The 19,403-nt window shown below is 35.4% G+C and overlaps 1 long non-coding RNA gene across 1 annotated transcript in view; it reads left to right on the top strand.

Annotated features, from left to right (window-relative positions):
- The window catches only part of LOC141558159 (uncharacterized), a 58,572-nt gene that overhangs the window by 2,835 nt on the left and 36,334 nt on the right, over positions 1-19,403 (top strand). Inside the window, exon 2 of the long non-coding RNA XR_012486980.1 lies at positions 588-613. This is a non-coding gene — a long non-coding RNA (uncharacterized LOC141558159). The remainder of the gene's footprint in view (positions 1-587; positions 614-19,403) is intronic.

The raw sequence follows: 19,403 nt of genomic DNA, 5'->3' as shown, positions 1-19,403 counted from the left end.
CATCTCTTACAAATAAGGGAAAAGTGAGTTGCTTATTTAATTATTGCCAAGTCCTATTCAACAAGGGTTAAAGGGCAGGCTTCTTGACCTCCAAACCAGTGCTCTTCCTTCTGCCTCATATTGTCACATCCAATATGTGATTTTTTGTTTTTGTTCTTGTGAGTCACTCCTGTGAACCCCTATTTCATCATCAGTAAAATCTAGTGTCCCTTCCAGTTCAAGAACCATGAGTTAGTGAGGTAGAGAGAAACCTCTAAAATGGAGATCAGGGCCTTCTCTATAACTTAGAATCTTAGGGCAATTTTTAAAAAATCTGGAATCCAAGGATGCCCAAGGGGCCCATAGATAGATTTTTAAGGACTTTTGTGAAAAAATGTGAAATGTGAAAAAAATTACATTGTAATTCTCTTCCAACTTTAACCTCTCAATAAAATCAAGTATTTTCTTCAGTTATGAATAAATAAAAGCACTTGCCTCCAAGAATTGGGAGGATTAAATAAGGTAATTTTTGTAAAGCATTTAGGATAGTGCCTAATATATCATAAGTGTTTAACAAATACTTATTTTCTTCCTCCCTTTCTTCTCAGGCACACAACCAGTATAGATGAAAAAGGTAAGATATGACCCCATTCTGAAGTTTACTGTATCATGCAGTACATAATCACTTTGGGAAAATGACATCCCTCAGATGCAAGGCATTGGATATACACAAATAATTTTCTTACCCTGTTTTGTACCAGGTTCCCCTTTGACAGTCTGGTGAAACCAATGAACCTCTTCCCATAAAAATGTTTGTTGCCTACATTCATGATTAAAGAAAATGCTTAATTTTATTAAGAATTGGAGGGGAATCCTAATGCAATATTCACTGTGGGAAATACATGAGATAATATAGAACATTATCAGGCTTGTAAGGTTTCTGAGAATAGTCACAGAAAGTGGGGAGGGATGAATCACCCCCTGTCACAACACTGTAAAGGCTTCATATAGAGAATGAAAATATCCTCTAAATCAAAGGAGTATTAGGAAACTTTACTTGTCTCCAAACTCAGAACAATCCTTGCCAGTATGGATTAGTTGGCAATACCCTATAGAATCTCTTATGTTTTTGTACTGATTCAAATTCAATCAATATTTATTAAGCCTCTAGTCCAACAAATTGCAGTTTTGTATTAGAGGAGAGATTTTTGCACACCAGGAGTTTCTCAAGCTAATCAATTCACAGTTCTGGACTGAAAAACAAAACCAAAAATAAAATAAGGTGCAGAGCTACATGCTGGGAGTATAAATAAAACTCATGTCAAAGAGTATCTCATGACTCAAATGACCTGGATATACATTTCCTTGGTTCTTAGCCCATAACCAATAAACCTGGGAAAATTAATATATAACAGCCTCCAGTATGATTTCCCACTTGTTTTTATGAAGGTCATAATATTGCAGGGGCAAAAAGGGCTTACTAATAGCAAAAAAATAAAAATCTTTGATTCATCATCATTATTCTTAGCATGTATATAAAGCCTCCAAGATATTTAGGATCTGAGATATGAGGTCTCTCCCCTCTAAGTCTTCAATATTGAAGTGACTGAATGGGAGAATAATTTTAATATTCTCTCTCTCCTGTCTTTCTTTGACCCTTTCTCCCTTTTTTGGTCTCTATTATGTGTGTCTCTCTTAATCTCTTTCTCTCTCCTGATGTCCCAGCTTCTAATTCACCTCACTGTACCCCCAGATCCACCAGCTGTTTATTTTCTAAGGCACCAGTTTCTCAGGCAAGGTATCTCATCTTCCCCTATGAAATATCTCATGCAAAATGAGCATCAATCCTTCCATTCTCCCTGGTTGTCATTGCTCCAAAGCAAAGACAATTTCATTTTTTTCTTTCTTCAGTTTCAACTAATTACTTATCATTGCTAATAATAAAACATTTTTATTTCCCCCAGTTATCTATCCCCGGTAATAGAAGAAAGAGGAAGAAAGGAAGAATAATTTTCTTAGCATATGCTATTTAGACAAAGATAAAAAACAATGCAGTTTTTACCATCAAGGAGTTTATAATCATGTCTAGCAAATGGATGAAACAGATGAACAAATAATTGAAATTTATTGAATATAATTAAATGCATTAGAGTTTCTTTAAACCTTTATTATTTAAGTTCTTATTTATTTACACCTCAACTATCTAATTAAATTATAAATCATAATTATAGTGCTTTTTATGGTGGCAAAGAACTGGAATTGAGGAGATGCCCGTCAATTGGAGAGTAGCTAAGCAAATTGTAATATGTGATTTACTAAAATCAAAATCACAGTTTACTTTGTATTATCCTCAGGGCCCAAAATAGTATTGGACATATAACAGACACTCAGTTGATTTAGCATTTGATTCAGGGCATCTAAACCTGGAGAATAAAAACAGAAGTTAAGAAGAAAGTTAAGAACTGTTTTCTGCTAACATGGGAGAATCCTGACCTTCAGCTGATGAAATCATGTGCTGAGAGATACCAGTGGAGTAACAATCAGCAGTCTGTAGGATCAGCCACCAAATTCTTTATGCTAAGGAAGGAAAGATAACAAAATTATATTGAGCCTTATATAAAAAATGATAAGTGACTAAGGCATTAAGACTAGCATGTAAAGCATCTAACTAAGATTTTAGGCTAAGGAAAATCTACAGGGAGGTCATTGCCATCCTTTCTACAACATTTTACTTAAAGAGGATACTGGCCCTATTGTTTGCATTTCTCTCTCTGAAGAATAGAGCTTGCATAAAGGACTCAGAAGGGTTAATGGGAAATGTGGTTTTTTAATGTGAAAAATTTTATATATTTTTCAGTTCTATACAAAACAATTTTAATGTTCATTTTTTAAAAAATTCCAAATTCTTTTCTTACCTCCCCTTTTTTCTCTTTGAAAAGGCAAGCAATTTGATATAGATTATATATAGGCAGTCTTGCAAAATATCTCTACATTAACCATGTTGTGAAAAAAAAGGAAAAAAAAAACAACAAAAAAATATTGTTCCAAAAAGTATGCTTTTGTCTGTATTCATGCTCCAGCATTTTTTTTCCTGTAGGTGGATAGCATTTTTCATCATAAGCCCTTTAGAACTGTCTTGGATTCCTGTATTTCTGAGAATAGCTAGGTTATTCACAGTTGTTTATCATACAATATTGATTTTACAATATATAATGTTCTCCTAGTTCTTTTCACTTCATTTTGCATCAGTATGTGTAAATATTTCCAGGGATTTTTGAAAGTACTATGTTCATAATTTCTTATAATACAATAAGTCATATATCAAAACTTGTTTTGCTATTCCCCAATCGATGGACATCTTCTCAATTTCCAATTTTTTGCCACCACAAAAAAGTGTTATGAATATTTTTGTACATAAAAGATCCTTTTCCTTATTCTTTGATCTCTGTGGGGCACAGATCTAGAAGTGGTATTGCTAGGTCAAAAGGTATGCATACTTTTATAGCCCTTTAGGCATAATTCCAAATTGCTCTCCAGAATGGTTGGATCAGGTCACAACTAATAGTGCATTACTGTCTAAAATTTTCCACACCCCTCCAACATTTGTCATTTTCCTTTTCTGTCAAATTAGTCAATCTGATAGCTATGAGATAGCATCACAGAGTTGTTTTAATTTGTATATCTCTAATGAATAGTAATATGGAGCATTTTTCCATATTATTATAGATAACTTTGATTTCTTCTTCTGGAAACTGACTTCATATCTTTTGAGCATTTATCAGTTCAGGAATTACTCATGTTCTTATAAATTTGAATAAGTTCTCTATATATTTAAGAAGTGATGCCTTTATCAGAGAAGCTTGCTGTAAAATTTCCTCCCAGTTTTTTGTTTTCCTTCTACTCTTGGCTGCATTGATTTTGTCTGTGCTAAATTTTTTTTAATTTAATGTAATCAAAATTAACCATTTTTATACCCTGAAAGGTTCCCTATCTCTTGTTTGGTCATAAATTCATCCCCTTTCCATAGATTTGAGAGGTAAGTTTTACATGCTTCTCTAATGTCCTTATGGTGTCACTTTTTATATCTCAGTCATGTACCTATTTTTACCTTATCTTAGAATATGTGTGAGATGTTGGTTTCTGCCTAATTTCTGCCAAACTATTTTTCCAGGGAGTGGTTTTGGGCAATTTTTGTTAAAAAGTGAGTTCTTGTCCCTTAAAGCTTGGATCTTTGTATTTATTAAACATTAGATTACTTTGATCATTTACCACTGTTTATTATGTATCTAATCTCTTCCACTGGTCCACCATTCTATTTCTTAGCTAGAACTAGTTTATTTTAAGGATCTCTGTTTTATAATACAGTTGAGCTCTGATATACTAAACTACCTTCCTTAACATTTAAAAATACTAATTCTCTTGATATTCTTGACTTTTTGTTCTTCTAGATGAATTTTGTTATTATTTTCTCTATTTTTATAAAATAAATTTTTGGTAGCTTGGTATGGCACTAAATAAGTATATTAATTTAGGTAGAATTGTCAATTTATTATTTTGGCTTTGTTTACCTGTGAGCAACTAATATTTTTGAATTGTTTAGATCTGACTTTATTTTGCAAAAAATATTATGTAATTATGTTCATATAGTTCCTAGATTTGTTGCAGCAAGTAAATTCCCAAGTATTTTATATTGTCTATAGTTATTTAAATGAAATTTCTCTTTCTACCTCTTGCTGCTGGGTTTTGTTGGTCATATATAGAAATGTTAATGATTTATGTGAATTTATTTTATAATCCTACAACTCTGCTAAAGTTGTTAATTATTTCAACTAGTTTTTTAATTGATTCTTTAGGATTATTTACTATACTAACATATCTTCTGCAAAGAGTGATTAATTTTTTCCTCATTGCCTATTATTTTAACTTCTTCAATTTTTTTCTCTTCTTGATATAACTGGCATTTCTAGTGAAATATTAAATAATAGTGGTGATAATAGATGTCATTCCAACTATTCATTCATGCCGCAAATGTTTATTAAGCACTATGTACAATGCACTATGCCAATGCTATAATAATATAAAGACAAGTAAGATATCATTTCTGACTTTTAGGAGATTAACAATATAGTTAGGTTGACAAAATATATATTCAGGTAAATATGACAGAATTTATAAATGAACAGTATATTTGAATGTGTTCTACTATACTTTGTATTATTAGTTATAATTTGCCCATATGTACCTTCTAGACCACAAATTCCTTTAACAAATAAATCAACAAAAATTTGTTGAATGACTACTGTATATTATCCTCTATACTAGGTAATGAGATATAAAACAAAAGTGAAACTGTCTTTGCTTAGAAAGACCTTGCATACTTTTCAGTGGATATAATATATTCACAAATAAGTAGATATAAGATATATATACAAAACTCACAGTGATTTATGTGTGTGTGTGTGTGTGTGTGTGTGTGGTGGGGAGAAGTCAGGGAATCAGAAAGGCCATCTGGAAGGAGGTGACACTTGAACTCAGATTAAAAAAAAGTTAATAGAAGGGTAGAAGTGATAAGGGTAAGAATTCCCAGCATAAGAACAGCCTGTTTAAAAGTAAGCTGATAGAATGCTTATTTAGGGACCTGACTTTGAATGTTATTCATTTTAAATTTTGTTTTATTGACTCATTGTTTTTTTATATCACATTCATTGTTGAATATCTCCCCTCTTCACCATCTACTGAGTCTACTCTTGTAACAATTTAAAGAAACAAACTCAAACTATTCAGTAAAACCATCCAAACACATCAATAGTATCTGATGGTATGTGCAACATTTCACATTTGCCTCCTCATCTCTCCAACTAAAGGATAGAGGTATATTTCCTCATGTTTTCTGTAGAGCCAAACTTTGTCATTGCAAATATACTATATTCAAATGTGGGATAATTATACTATATTCAAGAACTTTATTCTTTCTGTTTATGTTATAGTCATTGAGTATGTCATTTTTATGTTCTGCTTATATTTCTCTGTATCAATTTACATAAGGCTTTCTTTGAATTTTTCATATTGAATTGTGTTTATGTGTCATCATGATACTTTGTCTAATAAGGTCCCAATAGATTTCAATTGGTTGATTTACCACTGGAACTTAGAATCTATAGAAGAAAGTGCTTCTCCAAATGTCATTGCCATCCTAAGTTGCAGACATGCTTTTTTATGCTTCCTTTGAGTTGTATTTTAATATCAAAGTTTTTCCTCAATTGCAGTCTTTTTCTTTAAAAATCAGATATGCTTAAATTGTAGTATATGAAATGTTATGGAATATTATTGTTCTGTAAGAAATGACCAGGAGGATGAATACAGAGAGGCTTGGAGAGACTTACATGAACTGATGCTGGGTGAAATGATCAGAACCAGGAGATCATTATACACTTCAACAACAATACTGTATGAGGATATATTGTGATGGAAGTGGATATCTTCAACAAAGAGAAGGTCTAATTCAGTTCCAATTGATCAATAATAGACAGAATCAGATACACTCAGAGAAGAAACACTGTGGACTACTTGCATTTTTGTTTTTCTTCCCAGGTTATTTTTACCTTTTGAATCCAGGTTTTCTTGTGCAACAAGAGAATTGTACGGATCTGCACACATATATTGTATCTAAGGTATACTTTAACATGTGTAGCATGTATGAGACTGCTTGCCATCTAGGGGAGAGGGTGGAGGGAGAGAAGGGAAAAGTTGGAACAGAAGTGAGTGCAAGGGACAATTTTGTAAAAATTATCCATGCATATGTTCTGTCAATAAAAAGCTATAATAAAAAAATCAGATATACTTGAAAGTCCTCTATTTCATTAAATATCTATTTTTTCTAGTGAAAAATTAATCTCTGTGTTTGCTGGATAACTTTGTCTTCCAGAATATCATATTCCATACACTTTTCTCTTTTTTAATAGTAGCTGCTAAAGTTTGTGTGATTCTGGCTATGGCTTTATATTTAATGTAAAATATTTTATTAAAACCACATGTGGAGGACTTCCAGGCCAAGATGGCAGTGTGGAGGTGCACAGCTGCTGGAGCTCCTCATTTTCTCTCAGGACTTACTTCATGACAAGCCTCGGAATTAATCCTTGACCGGAAAAGAAACCTACAAATGCAATGGTCTGATCTAGCTCCTCTGAAGGGCTCAGAATAAGTCTTTGTCAGGATAAGCAAAAGTCCTTGCCCCATGTTGTGGACGCCAATATGTAATGTTCTTGAATTGGGAGGGTCTGTCTGCTCAATTATAATCCTTCTCTGTGCACAGGTTTCTTGGGAGCTCTGAATCTCCTCCAGCTCTTGTCCTTTCTCAAATCAGACTGGTCTCCTTTCAGCCTACCTGGTATCAAAACTCTATCCCAGAGTCGATTCTCTCAGACCCAATGCTGCCCTTCTTTTATCCTCCCAGAGAATGGGTGTGTAAGGACTCAATGGGGTGTGAAGAAATACTTCCACCAATGAACTTGCTCCTCTTAGAATTCCTAAGGTGTAAATTCCCTTTAAAGGCCCGAACCAAAGGTCTGAGCCAGAGAGCGGTCAAGTCAACCTGAGTTCTCACCTGGTAATCCTAACACAAATAATCACCAACAGAAGACATCCTTGAAATCGACAGAAAAGGTCTGTGTTTGCTCAGGGGAGGGGACAAACAGACTGGGTGAAGCCTGTGGGCAAGCAGTGAGAGCAAGGCAGGCAGCTCACACTGCTCAGACCAGAGGGGTGAGGGATGCAATCTCTTCCGTTTCTGTGAAACGACCTTTAACCCAGTGTGGATATTCCATCTTGGCAGCAAGCCAGGAGCATCAGAGAAGGTGTAAACACTGGAGGTTAAGAATAAGACCCCAGAAAGCAAGCGTCTCTCTGGACCCAGCCACCCCCACCCCCACCCAGAGTGACTCAGCCCGTTCTTAGAGCCTCAGAGCACAGACGCAGCACAAGCATCACTGTCCTGTTAGTACCTCGCTGCTGTCTCCTGCAGTCTGTAGAGAAAGCCCAGTAATACCATCAACCCCATCCCCCTGCCCAGAAATAGACCAATTGTTTTTCTTGTAAATTTGTTTTCTTTGATTCCCACTCTGACAAAATGAACAAAAAATTTAAAAGGGCTCTAATCATTGACAGCTTCTGTATGGAGAGAGAGAGCAGACTTCAAACCCTGAGGAGACTAAAAGCAGACTGTCTCCAGAGGAATCCCCTAAGGGTGATATGATCTGCTCCTCAATACACAAAACTCTCATAGAGGAAATAAAAAAGACTCTCACATGTTAGGATTACTAAGTGAGAACTCAGGTTGTCTGGACAGTGACAAGGTGAGAATTCAGGTTTTCTGGACAATTACAAGGTGAGAACTCAGGTTGACTTGATAGAGGGGGCAAGCTCATTGGCTGGGGTGGTTCTTCCCAGAAGCCCTTGCATTATCCCACGCCCATTCTCTGGGAGGATAAAAGACACAATATTGGGCCTGGAGAGCAGATCGGCCTGGAGAAGGATAAGAGCTGGAGGAGATTCAGAGCCAGGATTCAAGAAGAAAGACTCTGCATTGCATCAGGCTTGACGGGGCTCTCTGCAGGAAGGGAAGTCACTTCTAAGGACAAGAGTTAACAGCAACTGCCTGGAGACAACGGTTCACTACAGGAAGAAGAATCTGTCTGAAAGATTTGAGTAGACACAGCAGATCTCTTCCCAGAGAGCGATCCGGCAGCTTCTGGAGATGACAGCTCGTTACAATTGGCGCCCAACGTGGGGCAAGGACTTTTGCTTATCCTGACAAGAGGAGCTAGACCAGACCTTCGCAATTTGGTGCCCGAACAGGGACAGACACGGTCCTGATTCCAGTGGAAAAGCCTCCCATCCAGACCTCAGTCTCTCTAACCCAGAACCGTGAGTAACGAGGAAACTTTGTTAAAGATTAAGTGAGCATGCTAATAGATAAATAAGGAACTTAACTTGTTAAGGGCTAAACCAGGAATCTCTTATAGTGAAATGGGGCAAACACCTTCTGTTCAAGGAAAATGTTTAGAGAGCATCATCAAGATTATGAAAAGCCAAGGATTGATTATAATTTTAGAGGAGATTACTGAACTTTTAAGAACTGTGAAGGTTATATGTCCTTCTTTTTCTCTGGAAGAAGAATTGGATCCAGATGAATGGGAATTAGTAGGAAAGCAATTAGGTGAACACTATAATTCCAGGCCAAACTCAATTTCCAAAGATACAATTCATACCTACAATTTAATCCAAATGGCTTTAAAAAATGTTATTCTAAAGGAAGAGATGAAGGAGCAAAATGGGGAGGTGTCAACTAAACTAGGTGAAAAGGATGAATCAGATAACAATGAAGTTAAGTACAATTCTGAGCAACAGCAACAGGAGCACCTCCCATCTCCTCCCTCAATTAACCCTTCAGGGGTGGAGCAAGAAGGAGGAGAGGAAGAGGCAGAAACACAAACAGAATTGTCTGTGAAGCAGTCTAAGCCTATGACAAGATTAGAAAAAGCATTGGTTAAATCTAAAAAAGAAGGACAGGATATAAGTGATTTTATACATGCATATCCTGTGATTGAAGAGATTGACTCTGTAGGCCATAAAAGGAGAAGATATCCACCTTTAGATTTGAATAAAATTAAGGATTTGAAAAAAGGTTGTACCCTTTATGGGGCTACATCAGCTTATGTCAAAATGTTACTAGATGGTTTGTCTTATGAAGTCCTAACCCCGAATGATTGGAACTCCATAGCAAGGACATGTCTGGAACCTGGAGAAAATTTATTATGGCTTGCGGAATTTCATGAATTATGTAAAATTCAAGTCAGATGCAATTTGGAAATAGGAGTTAACACACAATTCACTTTTGAGCACTTAGCTGGTGAAGGTCAGTATGGAGAGAATTCGGAACAGATTCATTATACCATGACAATATATGAACAAATTGCTAAGGCTGCAATAAAAGCTTGGGGTGTCCTTCCTGGACAGAAAGATCGTGGAGAGGCTTTCACTAAAATACAGCAAGGTCCCAATGAACCTTTTGCAGATTTTGTGGGACATTTGCAAACTGCTGTCAAAAGAACTATTGGAGAAAATTCAGCTACAGAAATAATGACCAGACATCTGGCTAAGGAAAATGCCAATGAGATTTGCAAAAGAATTATATGGGGATTAGACAAAGATGCTCCTTTAGAGGAGATCATAAGACGCTGTGCTACAGTGGGAACAAATGCTTTTTACACCCAGACAATGATGAATGTGGAAAGACAGGGTCCCTCCTGGCAAGGGCCTTCTAGAGAAACTCGGCGATGTTTTCAATGTGGAAAAATTGGACATCTAAGAGCTCAGTGTAGGTATGGAGATACAGTGAGGAAACAGGGTGAGAGAAGACCTAAAACCCCATGTCCAAAATGCAACAGAGGACTCCATTGGGCATCAGAGTGTAGAATAATTCATGGAAATGGGATGAGGGGCCCAGGACCAGGACCCCGGGCAAAAAAGACTTGGGCCATGATGGCAGCTGATGTTACACCCAAAGAACCTTTAGAAGGCCAGGACTCTGATTTAATCAATCAGCAGAGAAGCAATCACATGGCAAAAAGGGATTACCTGATAAGTCAGTCAAAAGGCAATCAGATTGCAAAAATGGATTACACTTGGGGAGAATACAGGCCTTTTAAACCAACAGGGCTGTGTCCAGTGCAAACAACTCCAATGTAATTGTCAGATGATGAGAAGAGATTTAGAAAGTGGTAAATAGAAGGAAATTAGATAGGTTAACTGCCTGGGAGAGAGGGTTTGCTTGTATTTCTTCAGCAGGAAAAGGAATCAGATGGGTGCCAACGAGTCATATTCGCCTTGTCCATCAGAGAGAGACAGAAAAAGAGAAAGACCTCAAAATAAAGGAGAAGATCTAAGAAACATCTGACACTGAAAGAGCATGGATAATAAGAAGACTGTTAAAGAACTTTAAAAACCAGCAGGAATCATTGGACTTCCTCACACAAGATGAGACTAATGGACAATGGACTTATGGACATTTATAAATTTTCAATTTATGATTATGTTATATACTTCTAGCATGTGTTATGTTACTATGTTACTATGTGCTTATGTAATTTATGTAATTATCTGTAATACTTCCCATATTGATGGATTTATGTTTCAAGGTCATTTATGTAATTATCTGTAATACTTCCCATATTGATGGATTTATGTTTCAAGGTCATGACTGTCCTATGTTCTAAATCAAAAGAAAGGGGGAGATGTTAGGATTACTAAGTGAGAACTCAGGTTGTCTGGACAGTGACAAGGTGAGAATTCAGGTTTTCTGGACAATTACAAGGTGAGAACTTAGGTTGACTTGATAGAGGGGACAAGCTCATTGGCTGGGGTGGTTCTTCCCAGAAGCCCTTGCATTATCCCACGCCCATTCTCTGGGAGGATAAAAGACACAATATTGGGCCTGGAGAGCAGATCGGCCTGGAGAAGGATAAGAGCTGGAGGAGATTCAGAGCCAGGATTCAAGAAGAAAGACTCTGCATTGCATCAGGCTTGACGGGGCTCTCTGCAGGAAGGGAAGTCACTTCTAAGGACAAGAGTTAACAGCAACTGCCTGGACACAACGGTTCACTACAGGAAGAAGAATCTGTCTGAAAGATTTGAGTAGACACAGCAGATCTCTTCCCAGAGAGCGATCCGGCAGCTTCTGGAGACGACAGCTCGTTACACTCACAAGAGAGATAGAAGAGAAATGGGAAAAGGAAAGGGAAGCTTGGCAAGAGAATCTGGAGAAGTTATCCCATGCATTTAAAGACAGAGTGGATAAAGAAAACAAATCATTGAGAAATAAAATTAGTGAGTTGGAAAAAGAAAACAGCTCTCTAAAAAATAAAATGGATGAAATGGAAAAAAATTCCATGGAAGATTAAAAACTCAATTGGACAATTACAAAAAGATATAAAAAAAATGAGTGAAGAAAATACATCATTGAAAATTAGAATGGAACAAGTAGAAATGAATGACTCAAGGAGAAATTAAGAAGTAGTAAAGCAAAACCAGAAAAACAAAACAATTGAAAAGAATGTCAAGTACCTTATTGGAAAGACAACAGACCTGGAAAACAGATCCAGGAGAGACAATTTGAGAAAAATCCAACTCCTTGAAAAATGTGAGGAAAAAAAGAGCCTGGACACTATTTTCCAGGAAATTATCAAAGAGAACTGCCCAGACATTTTGGAAACAGAGGGTAAAATAGACATTGAAAAAATTCATCGATCACCTACTGAAAGGGACCCTAAAATCAAAACACCAAGAAATATAGTGGCCAAATTCAAGAACCATCAGATGAAGGAAAAAATATTGGAAGCTGCTAGAAAAAAGCAATTCAGATATGGAGGAGCCACAATAAGGATAACCCAGGATCTAGAAGCACCTACATTAAAGGAACAAAGAGCCTGGAATATGATATTCCAAAAGGCTAAAGAACTTGATATATAGCCCAGAATAACTTACCCAGCAAAAATGAGCATCCTTTTCCAGGGAAGAAGATGGTCATTTAACAAAATAAATGAATTCCATCTATTCTTGATGAAAAAGCCAGATCTACACAAAATGTTTGATCTTCAAATACAGAACTCAAGAGATTTCTAAAAATATAAAAAGAAATCTTGAGAACTATATTTCTGCTATAAAGGTATGCAAAGAACACGTGTATAATTTGTCCTAGAAACTAGAAGTGGAAAGGAAATTATATCATAAAAAAGGGCAAAGTGATGGTACTACATCTCATGAAGAGGCAAAGCTAATCTATTATATATGAGAGAAAGAAAGGAGGGGGATGAACATAGTGTGTATCAATAGACATATTCCATTTATGATGAAACTTCTTCCACTTCATTGAAAAGTGGGAGGGAAGGAGTAAGCTAAGGGGAAGGAAATACAGAAATTGTGAGGAAAAGGGGTAAAATAGGGGGAGGAACTTTAAGGTGGGGGAGGGATATTAAAAGAGAGGGATGTGAAAAAACAAGTGGTGCTCACAAGTTTAATACTGGGGAGGGGGGTAAGAGGGAAGGAAAGGAGAAAAACATAAGCAGGGGTTAACAGGATGGCAAGCAATATAGAATTAGTCATTCTAACCATAAATGTGAATGGGGTAAACTCCCCCATAAAGAGGAAGCAGTTAGCAGAGTGGATTAAAAGCCAGAATCCTACTATATGTTGTTTACAGGAAACACACCTGAAACAGGGTGATACATTCAGAATAAAAGTGAAAGGGTGGAGCAGAATCTACTATGCTTCAGGTGAAGCCAAAAGAGCAGGGGTAGCCATCCTCATCTCAGATCAAGCAAAAACAAAAATTGATCTAATTAAAAGAGATAAGGAAGGGCATTATATCCTGTTAAAGGGTAGCATAGATAATGAAGCAATATCAATATTAAACATATACGCATCAAGTGGTGCAGCATCTAAATTCTTAACAGACAAATTAAGAGAGCTGCAAGAAGAAATAGACAACAAAACTATAATAGTGGGAGATCTCAACCTTGCACTCTCAGAATTAGATAAATCAAACCACAAAATAAATAAGAAAGTAGTCAAAGAAGTAAATAGAATACTAGAAAAGTTTGATATGATAGATCTTTGGCGAAAGATAAATGGAGACAGAAAGGAGTACACTTTCTTCTCAGCAGTTCATGGAACCTATACAAAAATTGATCATATACTAGGACATAAAAACCTCAAAATCAAATGAAGTAAGGCAGAAATAGTAAATGCATCGTTTTCAGACCACAATGCAATGAAAATTACATTCAATAAAAAGCTAGGGTAAAATAGACCAAAAATTAATTGGAAACTAAATAATCTTATACTAAAGAATGATTGGGTAAAACATCAAATCATAGACATAATTAATAACTTCACCCAAGAAAATGACAATAATGAGACATCATACCAAAATGTGTGGGATACAGCCAAAGCAGTAATAAGGGGAAGTTTTATATCTCTAGAGGCCTACTTGCATAAAATAGAGAAAGAGAAGGTCAATGGATTGGGCTTATAACTAAAATTTCTAGAAAAGGAACAAATTAAAAACCCCCAGACAAACATGAAACTTGAAATTCTAAAAATAAAAGGTGAGATTAATAAAATTGAAAGTAAAAAAAAACTATTGAATTAATTAATAGAACTAAGAGTTGGTTCTATGAAAAACCAACAAAATAGACAAACTCATAGTAAATCTTATTAAAAAAAGGAAAGAGGAAAAGCAAATTGTTAGTCTTAAAAATGAAAAGGGAGAACTCACCACTAATGAAGAGGAAATTAGAACAATAGTTAGGAGCTACTTTGCTCAACTTTATGCCAATAAATTCGATAACTTAAATGAAATGGAAGAATACCTTCAAAAATATAGCTTGCCCAGATTAACAAAGGAAGAAGTAAATAGTCTAAATAGTCCCATTTCAGAAAAAGAAATAGAACAAGCTATTAACCAACTCCCTAAGAAAAAAATCCCCAGGACCAGATGGATTTACACGTGAATTCTACCAAACATTTAAAGAACAACTATTTGAAAAAATAGGGATTGAAGTAGTTCTACCAAATTCCTTTTATGACACAAACATGGTACTGATACCTAAACCAGGTAGGCTGAAAACAGAGAAAGAAAACTATAGACCAATCTCCCTAATGAATAATGATGCTAAAATCTTAAATAAAATATTAGCAAAAAGACTACAGAAAATCATCCCCAGGATAATACACTATGACCAAGTGGGATTTATACCAGGAATGCAGGGCTGGTTCAATATTAGGAAAACTATTAGCATAATTGACTATATCAACAACCAAATTAACAAAAACCATATGATCATCTCAATAGATGCAGAAAAAGCATTTGATAAAATCCAACATCCAGTCCTACTAAAAACACTTGAGAGTATAGGAATAAATGGACTATTCCTTAAAATAATAAGGAGCATATATTTTAAACCGTCAGTAAACATCATATGTAATGGCGATAAACTGAAACCTTTCCCAGTAAGATCAGAAGTGAAACAAGGTTGCCCACTATCACCATTACTATTCAATATTGTACTAGAAATTCTAGCCTCGGCAGTAAGAGCTGAGAAAGAGATTCAAGGAATTAAAATAGGTAATGAGGGAATCAAACTATCACTCTTTGCAGATGATATGATGGTATACTTAGGGAACCCCAAAGACTCTGCTAAAAAGCTATTAGAAATAATTCAGAACTTTAGCAAAGTTGCAGGATACAAAATAAATCCACATAAATCCTCAGCATTTTTATACATTACCAACAAAATCCAACAGCAAGAAATACAAAGAGAAATTCCATTCAAAATAATGGTTGATAGTATAGAATATTTGGGAATATATCTACCAAAGAAAAGTCAGGAATTATATGAGCAAAATTACAAAACACTTGCCACAAAAATAAAGTCAGATTTAAATAATTGGAAAGATATTCAGAGCTCTTGGATAGGCCGAGCGAATATAATCAAGATGACAATACTCCCTAAACTAATCTATTTATTTAGTGCTATACCAATCAGACTCCCAAGAAACTATTTTAATGACCTAGAAAAAATAACAACAAAATTCATATGGAAGAACAAAAGGTCGAGTATTTCAAGGGAAGTAATGAAAAAAAATCAAATGAAGGTGGCCTAGCTGTACCTGATCTAGAACTATATTATAAAGCAGCAGTCACCAAAGCCATTTGGTATTGGCTAAGAAATAGTCTAGTTGATCAGTGGAATAGGTGAGGTTCATAGGGCAAGATAGTGAATAAAAATAGCAATCTAGTGTTAGACAAACCCAAAGATCCCAAATTTGGGGATAAGAATTCATTATTTGACAAAAACTCCTGGGAAAACTGGAAATTAGTATGGCAGAAACTAGGCATGGACTCACACTTAATACCACATGCTAAGATAAGATCAAAATGGATCCATGATTTAGGCATAAAAAAAATGAGATCATAAATAAATTAGAGGAACATAGGATAATTTACTTCTCAGACTTGTGGAGGAGGAAGGATTTTGTGACCAAAGGAGAACTAGAGATCATTATTGATCACAAAATAGAAAATTTTGATTACATCAAATTAAAAAGCTTTTGAACAAATAAAACTAATGCAAACAAGATTAGAAGGGAAGTAACAAATTGGGAAAACATTTTTACAGTTAAAGGTTCTGATAAATGCCTCATCTCCAAAATATACAGAGAATTGACTAATTTATAAGAAATCAAGCCATTCTCCAATTGATAAATGGTCAAAGGATATGAACAGACAATTTTCAGATGATGAAATTGAAACTATTTCCACTCATATGAAAGAGTGTTCCAAATCACTATTGATCAGAGAAATGTAAATTAAGACAACTCTGAGATGCCACTACACACCTGTCAGATTGGCTAAGATGACAGGAACAAATAATGATGAATGTTGGAGGGACACTGATGCATTGTTGGTGGAGTTATGAAAGAGTCCAACCATTCTGGAGAGCAATCTGGAATTATGCCCCAAAAGTTATCAAAATGTGCATACCCTTTGATCCAGCAGTGCTACTACTGGGATTATATCCCAAGGAAATACAAAAGAAGGGAAAGGGACCTGTATGTGCCAAAATATTTGTGGCAGCCCTTTTTGTAGTGGCTAGAAACTGGAAAATGAACAGATGCCCATCAATTGGAGAATGGTTAGGTAAATTATGGTATATGAATGTTATGGAATATTATTGATCTGTAAGAAATGACCAACAGGATGAATACAGAGAGGCTTGGAGAGACTTACATCAACTGATGCTGAGTGAAATGAGCAGAACTAGGAGATCATTATATACTTCAACAATGATACTGTATGAGGATGTATTCTGATGGAAGTGGATATCTTCAACATAGAGAAGAGCTAATCCAATTCTAATTGATCAATGATGGACAGAATCAGCTACACCCAGAAAAGGAACACTGGGAAATGAGTGCAAACTGTTAGCATTTTTTGTTTTTCTCCCCAGGTTATTTTTACCTTCCGAATCCAATTCTTCCTTTGCAACAACAACAACAAAATTCGGTTCTGCACATATATATTGTACCTAGGATATACTATAGCATATTTAATATGTTTGGGAATGCCTGCCATCTAAGGGAGGGGGTGGAGGAAAGGAGGGGAAAAATTTGGAACAGAAGGGAGAACAAGGGATAATGTAAAAAATTACCTATGTATATATACTGTCAAAAAATGTTATAATTATAAAATTAGCTTTAAAAAAGGAGTCATAAAAAAACCACATATGGAGACCACTGCTTATAATACTCAGGAACCAATAAACAAGTACAGTTGACTTTTTTCCCTCCTGGCAAATGGTGGGAACAAATCTTCTTCCCCACAGATTTTATTCTTTACTTTCTCCTTCTCCAATACAAAGATCCTCTAGAAAGTAAAGATATCTTAGAAAATAGAATGCAATTTACATAGGTTATAGGTTCCTAACACATTGATGAAAGGAAGAAAAAGCATGATATTATAACATCTCCAACCTAACAACACTATCATGATTTCTTACTGAAGTTTAAGCAATGAAAAGTACCAATCTCTATCAGGCCTCCTCTGGCCAGAAAGCAAATCCCTACTCTTATCAAATGGGAAATATATGCTACCCAAAGGAAACTTATTTACAAATCCCACGTAGAAAAAAAACACTATAGAAGAGGATGGTAGAAAATTGTAAGTAATGTCACCTCACAAAACGGAAAACTATGAATGGAAAATTAGGTTTGAAGGTTTGATATGAGAGGCATCTAAGCCATCTCATTCTAAAAGTGTTTATTTTTAAATAAGTTATATTTGTTGCATTTCTTTTTGTATCTGTTATTTCTACTTATATGGCTGTACTCCTGAAAAACTCTTTCTTGTAATAAAGACAGCCAATGCAGTGACCACATTCTATCCTTGTAGTCTCTAAACATTTCTGCTGAGAGGATGGAAGTCTGTCTCATTGTTCTCTGGAACCAAAATTACTTACCACACTTACTTAGGTTTTAGATTCATTTCGATGTGGTCTTTCAATTTATATTATTTATTATTGCATATCTTGACTGGTACATAGTAGTTGCTTAATTATTATTATTTTTTGATTAATTGATTGATGGTTCTTATTTAATTCTTTATCATTTCATACCAATCTTCCCATATTTCTCCAAATTCCTCATTTTTGTCACTTGCTACACAATAATATTCCATGATATTTATATTATGAAGTTTGTCCAGTCATTCTTTAATCTATAGACACTCAATTTACTTCTAATACTTTGTTATTATTTTAAAAAGTGCCACTATGAACATTTTTGTATCTGTAATTGGATTTATTGGAAAGTACACAAGATTTTGAGTCAGAGGACATGGGTTAAAATTACATCACTGAAACTTAATACCTGTTTGACTTTGGGCAAATCATTTAATTTATCCGAGGCCTCAGTTTCCTCATCTCTGAAATGAGGACTAGATTAAACCCAAGGTTCTTTCCATCTTTGAATCTATGAGTTTACAAGCATTTAAAGATGAAATAGAAGCATTATAAACAAGACCATAGTGTATGGTTGGAAGAATATCCCATTGAATTTCAACCCATTAGCACAGATATCTTGGACACACACTCCAAATGGAAAATATACTAGTCTCATAATTGAACAGGAGGAAGGGAACAGGTTGGATTGCTTTTAGGAAATTGTTTAGCACTTTCAATGATCCCAGGTTGCTTCCTGAAATGAAAACTCATCTTTTCAATATCCTCCTTGTGATGTTAGATGTCCATGAATTATGAAACTTCACAATTTCTGAAGAATCAAAATTGCAGTGACCCAAAGGGTAATTGAGAACTATGTGATGGATGTAAACAGGCTGCAGCATATCACTGACAATGACATAGACACAAAAAGTGGCATGAAACCATCCAGGTAAAGCTCTAACATTGCAATTTAATACTTACATGACATTGGGCTAATTTCTCTGAGCTTCAGTTGCATCTATAAAATGAGCAGGATGTATGACATGACCTCTTCAGTATCCCTCAGCTCTAAAATCTATGATTTTAAGATTTAAAAAATGAAATGATTGAAAAATATGGTTGGCCAGTCATGCAATACTTGTATATTCACAATGTAAAAAGACATAGAGGAAGGCCCCTAGCATTATTGATGTTTTTAAAATGGAGTTTTAGTCCATAATCATGGACTAAAATCACAAGTTGACAAAGCATGGGCAAATCACAGATTTAGTGCTGGAAGGAAGCTCACAGACCTAATCCAAATCCCTCATTTTGAGGTCTAGAAGAAACTGAGGTCTAGGAAGGTAAAGTGATTTGCCCAAAGTTGCA

This window comes from Sminthopsis crassicaudata, chromosome 2 (genome assembly GCF_048593235.1).
Source record: "Sminthopsis crassicaudata isolate SCR6 chromosome 2, ASM4859323v1, whole genome shotgun sequence".
NCBI classification, from domain to species: Eukaryota; Metazoa; Chordata; class Mammalia; order Dasyuromorphia; family Dasyuridae; genus Sminthopsis; species Sminthopsis crassicaudata.
The sequence above is the reverse complement of the archived record's forward strand: the minus strand, read 5'-3'. Positions and strand labels throughout refer to the sequence as shown.